The sequence below is a fragment of the Tachyglossus aculeatus genome, chromosome 4 (assembly GCF_015852505.1).
Source record: "Tachyglossus aculeatus isolate mTacAcu1 chromosome 4, mTacAcu1.pri, whole genome shotgun sequence".
Lineage (NCBI taxonomy): Eukaryota > Metazoa > Chordata > Mammalia > Monotremata > Tachyglossidae > Tachyglossus > Tachyglossus aculeatus.
Window position 1 is genome coordinate 82,278,335 of NC_052069.1, and position 7,268 is coordinate 82,285,602.

The following is a 7,268-nucleotide window of genomic DNA, read 5'->3' on the forward strand; positions in this document are numbered from 1 at the left end:
ATGTGCCAGGCACTGTAGTAAGCGCTGGGGTAGATACAAAATCATCAGGTCCCCACATGGGGCTCACAGTCTAAGTAGGAAGGAAAGCAGGCATTGAATCCCCATTTTGCAGATGAGGGAACTGAGGTTCAGAAATGTAAAGTGACTTCCCCAAGGTCATACAGCAGACAAGTGGCGAAGCCGGGATTAGAATCCAGATCCTCTGACACCCAGGCCTGTGATCTTTTCACTAGGCCGCCCAAAAGCCCCCTCCCTTTCCGCTGTCTTCTCCAGGCACAAGGAGCCTCCGCTAAAGGAGTGAACTTTGCTTTCTGGACAGGAGGGGAAATGGATCACAGTGTAGGGGGGAACATTGCTCCCACCTTGTGAGCTCATCTCTAGATTGTAAACTCATTACAGGCAGGGAACATATCTGCTAATTCTGCTGCATTGTACTCTCCCGAGCCCTTAATGTAGTGCTCTGCACATACTAATAATAATTACCGTATTTAAGCACCTCTGTTATCGCATAATAATAATTATAATACTAATGAAAATAATGGTATTAAGTGTGCCACACAACGTACTGAGTGCTGGGGTACACACAAGCAGATCGTGTTGGACACAGTCCCTGCCCCACGTGGCGCTCACAGTTTCAATCCCCATTTTACAGATGAGACAACTGAGGCCCAGAGAAGTGACTTGTCCAAGGTGACCCAGAAGACAAGTGGCGGAGCCAATATTAGAACGCACGACCATTCTGACCCCCAGGCCCGTGCTCTATCCACTAAGCCATGCAGCGCTCAATAAATAGGATCGACTGATCAGAAACAGTAGTATTCCCTTGTATCTTTACAGCACCGCTTTCAGTGCGGTTTCACAGTGATCATCTCCATTGTCCTCACAATAGCTCTGTGAGGTTAAGCATGGCTCGGTGGAAAGAGCCCGGGCTTTGGAGTCAGAGGTCACGGGTTCAAATCCCTGCTCCGCCAATTGTCAGCTGTGTGACTTTGGGCAAGTCACTTAACTTCTCTGGGCCTCAGTTACCTCATCTGTAAAATGGGGATGAGGACTGTGAGCCCCCCTGTGGGACAACCTGATCACCTTGTAACCTCCCCAGCACTTAGAACAGTGCTTTGCATATAGTAAGCCCTTAATAAATGCCATCATTATTATTACGATATGGCCAAGGAAGCAAAGGCAAAGAAAAGTCGGCCGAGGTCAGCAGCTGAGTTAGTGGGTAAAAAACCTCTGGGGTCTCCAAACCTCCCGCTGAGGGTCTTCCCACTAATTGTCACGGTCTACTCGCATAATAAATGCTGCATGTATCTGAAGACCCACATGGCAAAGGCAACTGTCGATTCTGTTTGTACTTTAGACCACAGTTGGGTTTAATTATTCTTGGAATTTTCTTGCATGAACAGGGTGTAGTCCTCTGTTCCTTATTTACACAACATTCTGTTCTCCACCTTGATTGCCTGAGGGAGAACTGGGGTTGCTCTTGAGCACTGGAGTCTTTCCCCTTTATCCTCTCCAGCACTTTGCTGAGAACACAAGGGTGTGCTTTTTTTTTTTTAAAAAAAAAAAAAAAACAACATTCTCAGGCTTGGCGGTATTGACATAACTTCTGTTGTCAGTTTAACCACTAATAAGGCAAGATAAGCTCTCAACATTTCTCCTTCCCTCTAGCCCCCTCATAGTAGGGTCCCAGGATTGTTCCTTGTCTTTCCACATTGGCAGGGAGACCAGGTTGAGCCGAGGAGTTGGAACTTTCATGCAGAACTGATACCCTGTCTGGAGGCTGGCACTCTAAGGCAGAACAGATGGATCCTGTTTTGGCCTCTATTCTCTGGTAATTTATCTTGAGTGACACAACCTTCACAAGCCTCCATTAAGGCGATTGTGGGCAATATTTTTCATCCATTCGTTCATTCGATCGAGGGCTTACTGTGTGCAGAGCACTGTATTAAGTGCTTGGGAAAGTACAATACAGCGTGACTTCGTGGAAATAATAATAATAATAATAATGGCATTTATTAAGCGCTTACTATGTGCAAAGCACTGTTCTAAGCGCTGGGGAGGTTACAAGGTGATCAGGTTGTCCCATGGGGGGGCTCACAGTCTTACTCCCCATTTTACAGATGAGGGAACTGAGGCCCAGAGAAGTGAAGTGACATGCCCGAAGTCGCACAGCTGACAATTGGCGGAGCCGGGGTTTGAACCCATGACCTCTGACTCCAAAGCCCGGGCTCTTTCCACTGAGCCACGCTGCTTCTCCAAAACATCGGTTGCATTGGCCGGGAATCGAACCCGGACCTCCCGTGTGGCAGGCGAGAATTCTACCACTGAACTACCAATGCTCACATAAGAGCCCGGGCATAGGAGTCAGAGGTTGTGAGTTCTAATAATAACAATGGCATTTGTTAAGCGCTTACTATGTGCAAAGCACTGTTCTAAGCACTGGGGGGGGATACAAGGTGATCAGGTTGTCCCATGTGGGGCTCACAATCTTAATCCCCATTTTACAGATGAGGTAACTGAGGCTCAGAGAAGTTAAGTGACTTGTCCAAGGTCACACAGCAGACTTGTGGCAGAGCCGGGATTCGAACCCATGACCTCTGACTCCCAAGCCCGGGCTCTTTCCACTGAGCCACACTGCTTCTCTAATCCTGCCTCCGCTACTTCTCAGCTGTGTGACTTTGGGTAAGTCACTTAACTTCTCGGTGCCTCAGTTACCTCATCTGTAAAATGGGGATTGAGACTGTGAGCCCTACTTGGGACAACCTGATTACCCTGTCTCTACCCCAGCGTTTACAACAGTGCTCAGCACATAGTAAGCGCTTAACAAATACTAACATTATTATTATTATTACAATACAACAATAAACAGACATATTCCCTTCCTACAGAAAACTTACAGTCTAGAGGGGGAAAGCAGCGTAGCCTAGTAGAACAAGCAGCGTGGCTCAGTGGAAAGAGCACGGGCTTTGGAGTCAGAGGTCATGGGTTCGAGTCCTGGCTCCGCCACATGTCTGCTGTGTGACCTTGGGTAAGTCACTTAACTTCTGAGCCTCAGTTACCTCATCTGTAAAATGGGGTTGATGACTGTAAGCCCCACGTGGGACAACCTGATCACCTTGTATGCCCCCCCAGCGCTTAGAACAGTGCTTTGCACATTAAGCATTTAACAAATGCCATAAAAAAACCCCAAAAAACAAGCACGCACCTGGGAGACAGAGGACCTGGGTTCTAATTCTGACGCCACCACTTGTATGCCATGTGATCTTGGGCAAGTCACTTCCCTTCTCTGTACTTCAGTTACTACATCTATAAAATGGGAACTAAATCCTCCTCACTCCTACTTAGACTATGAACCTTACAATAGTAATTGTGGTATTTGTTAAACACTTTAGTATGTGCCAGACACTGGTAATAATGATAATGGTGTTTCTTAAGCACTTACTGTGTGTCAAGCACTGTTCTAAGCAGTTGGGGTAGATATAAGCGAATCAGGCTTGACACAGTCTCCGTCCCACACGGAGTTCACAATCTTAATTCCCATTTTACAGATGAGATAAATGGGGCTCAGAGAAGTTAAGTGACTTGCCAAAGGTGACACAACAAACAAGTGGCAGAGCCAGGTTAGAATCCAGGTCCTGTTGACTCCCAGGGCCATGCTCTATCCATTAGATCACGCTGCTTCTCTGTTCTAAGATTAAAAAACCCCGAAACCATCAGCTAACAAGACTGCAGAGAGAGCAAAGTTTTTCAAAATGTTTCAAGATTCTTCTTGGGCCACCAGAGGCTGTCTGGTTGGAGCCATTCGTCGTCAAGGATTTAGGCCCGGATTGGTGAGGGCCCAAGGAAGATCGCTCCCTTAACAGTTTCCACATTTAATGCTTCCAATTTTGGAATTCTGGGTTTTTAATATCAGCACTCAACATTGATTGTGTATATGTTGAGTGCATTTATTGAGCACTCAACATGCGCAGAGAACTGTACGAAGCGCTTGGCAATTATAAAACATTCTTATTTATATCCACCTCTCCTCCACTCTTTGATTGTGAACCCCTTGTGCGACAGACCATGTCTGAACTGTTGCTTTCTAGAACCCAAAGTGCTGAGCTCAGTGATCAGAACAAAGTAAGAATTTAGTAAATGCCATTACCGATCAAGAGGACTAATTATAGAACAGGGTGGAAGAGCTAATAATAATACTTCCTGGGAATATAGCAAATAACCCCTTTAATCAATCAATCAATGGTAATTATTGATTGTTTACAGTGTGCCGAGCATTGCACTAAGTGCTGGAGAAAGTACAACGTAGCTTTTACTCTAAAGAGACCCAAGTTATATAATCTTTTAGACTGTGAGCCCACTGTTGGGTAGGGACTGTCTCTATATGTTGCCAACTTGTACTTCCCAAGTGCTTAGTACAGTGCTCTGCACACAGTAAGCGCTCAATAAATACGATTGATTGATTGATTGATAAGAAATATGAGAAGCAGCAAGGCCAAGTGGATACAGCACGAGCCTGAGAGTCAGAAGGACATGGGTTCTAGTCCCAGCTCTGCGACCTGGAGGCTGTGTGAACTTGGGCAAGTCACTTCACTTCTATGAGCCTCAGTTACCTTATATGCAAAATGGGGTTTAAAATTGTGGCACCCCATGCGGGACAGGGATTGTGCCCAACCTGATTACTTTTTATCTACCCCAGTTTTTAGTACAGTGTGTCACACATAGTAAGTGTGTAACAAATGCTATTAAAAAAATAAGTAAACCGCTCACCCTCGACAAACACAACAATGACTTCCCTCTAGGATTTGGCCACTACCAACTGGTAGACTGGAAAGTATCTCTGGTAGGCTGGTAGAGAAGCAGCGTGGCCTAGCAGATAGAGCATGGGCCTGGAGTCAGAAGGACTTGGGTTCTAATCCCGCTCTGCCACTTGTCTGCTATGTGACCTTGGACAAGTCACTTTAGTCCTCTGTGCCTCAGTTCCCTCATCTGTAAACTGGGGGTTGGGACTGTGGAGCCCCATGTGGGACATGGACTGTGTCCAATCTGATGGGTTGTAGCTGCCCCAGTGCTTAGTACAGTGCTTGACATGTACTAAGTACTTCACAAATACCACAGAAAAAAATAAAACCTCAAGGGAATATCCCAGTTTTGCAGGAGCCCCATCCGTAACAAAATTATAGCTCCTTATTTAGGGTTACATGATTCACAGACACTGCATTAAATAGAGTACCTGTAATTTGCAGCAAGTCCAAATAAGCAGGACACCCACATAGATCAATGGCATCAACCTCCTATAATAGTCTGATAATACGTGCTTTGAAGGACTTGTATTTCGAGCAGCCAGACAACAGGATGGTTTGAACTACGTGGGCTGCCAGGGCCAACAAGAGGGACTCAAAAGGAAGATAAACATTCAGAAAATGTTCAGAGCTTCAGGTGTTTTGGGTGTTAATTGGAAAAGTCACTAACTGGATGCCTTGATGATGTGTAGGAATTTTGCTTGGCAGGGTTAGAGACTATTTCTCATACTTGAACAATTCGCCTCCCAATTCCAGCAAATTAATGCAAATTGGAAAGGGTAATGTGTATCAATCAATCATATTTATTGAGCACTTACTGTGTGCACAGCACTGTACTAAGCGCTTGGGAAGTACAAGTTGGCAACATACAGAGACAGTCCCTACCCAACAGTGGGTGTATCTCTAGTCTGCTAAATGCCAACATTAAGATGACCTCACAATGGGGAACTTGGGAAAGCATTTAGAAATTAAGGCTTAATCAATAGTCCAAATTCAGATTAGAGGACAAAAACCTAAAACACGTGACCATTACGATGTGACTGCACTCTGATGAAACCCATCAGCTTTGAGGCAAAGTGCTTACACACAAAGAAAGAGAATCAGAAGTAGGCTGGGATCTTCAACCATCTTCAGGCTCACTGGGAATTACCACGTTTCAATTCCTCACTCCCAGTCAATGGACTCAATCAATTGTATTCATCGAGTGCTTACTGAATGCTTACTGAGTGCTTAGAGAAGCAGCATGGCATAGTGGATAGAGCAAGGGCCTGAGAGGAGGTCTTGGGTTCTAATCCTACTCCATCAAGTGTCTGTTGGATGCTCTTGGGCAAGTCACTTCACTTCCCCGTGCATCAGTTCCCTCATCTGTAAAATAGTGATTGAGATTGTGAGCCCCACATGGGACAGGGACTGTGTCCAACCCGTTTTGCTTGTATCCATGCCAGCACTTAATACGGTACCTGGCACACAGTAAGCACTTAACAAATATCATAATTATTATTATTACTACTGTGTGCAGAGCACTGTACTAAGCTCTTAGAGTACTACAACAACAGAGTTGGTAGACCCGTTCCCTACCCATAAGGAGCTTCCCTGAAATTGCCTATTTTTAGTTATTTTCCAAGGCAACGGTACAGCTTTAAAAATCACTGATGAAAGAGTTTGTGTTGAGCAGCAAAATGGAGGCAACCATTTTTTCCAAAACAATCATCACTACAAAAAGTAGACAAGATAAAATTTCCTGAGGTCCTGGCAATGTTTTTTCATGGCTCAGTGGAAAGAGCCCAGGCTTTGGAGTCAGAGGTCAGGGGTTCAAATCCTGGCTCTGCCAATTGTCAGCTGTGTAACTTTGGGCAAGTCACTTAGCTTCTCTGGGCCTCAGTTACCTCATCTGTAAAATGGGGATTAAGACTGTGAGCCCCCCGTGGGACAACCTGGTCACCTTGTAACCTCCCCAGTGCTTAGAACAGTGCTTTGCACATAGTAAGCGCTTAATAAATGCCATCATTATTATTATATATGGTAATGTAAGCCAGAGCTTGAATTTTGGTCAAGGTCCTGAAAACAAAGACTCAGATTCCAACAGGGAAACGGAATGATCACCTCTACTGGGTTGGCACTCCAGGAAAAAAAAACCACCAGCTATTTTTTTATGGTATTTGTTAAGCACTCTACAAAGCACTAGGTTAGATACAAAATTCATTCAATCATTCATTCAATCAAATTCATTGAGCTCTTACTATGTGCAGAGAACTGTACTAAGCGCTTGGGAGAGAACAATAAACAGACACATTGCTCATAACGAGCTTACAGTCTAATAATAATAATAATGAAGGCATTTATTAAGCACTTACTATGTGCAAAGCACTGTTCTAAGCTCTGGGGAGGTTACAAGGTGATCAGATTGCCCCACTGGGGGCTCACAGTCTTAATCCCCATTTTACAGATGAGGTAACTGAGGCACAGGGA

General features: G+C 44.9%; 1 non-coding gene across 1 annotated transcript; it reads right to left on the bottom strand.

Moving 5' to 3' along the window:
- Window positions 1–2,268: 2,268 nt before the first annotated feature.
- On the bottom strand, window positions 2,269–2,339 carry TRNAG-GCC. The gene has a single exon. It is a non-coding gene; the product is annotated as a tRNA-Gly (tRNA).
- Between the last annotated feature and the right edge of the window lie 4,929 nt (window positions 2,340–7,268).